This window comes from Cetorhinus maximus, chromosome 31 (assembly GCF_964194155.1).
Source record: "Cetorhinus maximus chromosome 31, sCetMax3.hap1.1, whole genome shotgun sequence".
Taxonomy (NCBI): domain Eukaryota; kingdom Metazoa; phylum Chordata; class Chondrichthyes; order Lamniformes; family Cetorhinidae; genus Cetorhinus; species Cetorhinus maximus.
Genome location: NC_135909.1, coordinates 9,149,322 through 9,150,407, shown reverse-complemented (window position 1 = coordinate 9,150,407; position 1,086 = coordinate 9,149,322). Strand labels below are relative to the sequence as shown.

At 50.0% G+C, this 1,086-nt stretch overlaps 1 non-coding gene across 1 annotated transcript; it reads right to left on the bottom strand.

Annotated features, from left to right (window-relative positions):
* Window positions 1-437: 437 nt before the first annotated feature.
* On the bottom strand, window positions 438-527 carry trnap-cgg (transfer RNA proline (anticodon CGG)). The gene is given in 2 exon segments: window positions 438-473; window positions 492-527. It is a non-coding gene; the product is annotated as a tRNA-Pro (tRNA).
* Window positions 528-1,086: the final 559 nt, after the last annotated feature.

Sequence of the window (1,086 nt, the reverse complement as noted above, 5' to 3'; positions counted from 1 at the left end):
TTCTCACTTATGAAACGTCCCATAGCGAGAATCACACGGCGAGACCAATAATGTAACTGTATGTATATAACTCAGCCAATATAGACATTCATTGGCACCCAAAAGATATCAGCCATTCTTTCAGAGCGCTCTGGGTAAAAGAGAACATTGAAGAAATACACCAGGCAGTGTCTAGGCCAGGCAGTATCCATGGAGACGGCAAGAAATCTCAAGTTTCAGTTACACTCATTCTCTTCTCGGGATAAATTAACTCATTCTCTTATTAGGATAAATTAACCATCCGATTACATGAGCAACAGTTTCTTCATTTACTCCACGTGTTTTGCAGTGATAATTTCGTTATAATGTCTTCTCAGGTCCTAAAAACTCGGCCGGGTTTAAGTAAAACCCGCCTTTTCGCTTGTAAAGAAATATGCATCACAAGCGGTACCACAAGAGGGCTCGTCCGGGATTTGAACCCGGGACCTCTCGCACGATCAGTTAACGAAAATCCCGAAGCGAGAATCATACCTCTAGACCAACGAGCCTGCCACAGGTAAGCGAGATAACCGCTATGTGTATTCATTGTCCTCCAGAGTGCGTCAACACTCCTTTTGGATTCCTGTCGTAACACCAGAAAACAATTAAGAATTACACCTCATGGCAGGCAGCAGTGTGGACAGTGAAAGAGTGTTCACCTTTCAGGTCGATGCCGTTTCATCAGAACTCAGCAATGCTAGAATTGTAATCAGTTTTACACTGTAACTCCTGACACCGAGCTGGAACAGGAAATCGGCACCCACTCAGTCTGCCGGTGCGTGCGCCCTTCCTCCCACCGCTGACGTCCTCGTTGTTCAGCCGTTGACGGTCGCCCACTTGCTGCCTCCCACTCACTCCCCTGCTCCCGAATGCCAGGTGCCCTGACCCCAGGCCCTCGCCGCCTCGCTCGCTGCGCTACACGCCAACCCTTATGCCGCACCGCTCGCTACCCGACTACCAAGCCGCTCACCTCTCACTCGGCACCTCCCTCCTGACCCCTGTCGCCGCCCATCTCACCAGAAGAACTGAGGAGATGGTGACAAGCAGAACAGCAAGTGAGGCGGTGAG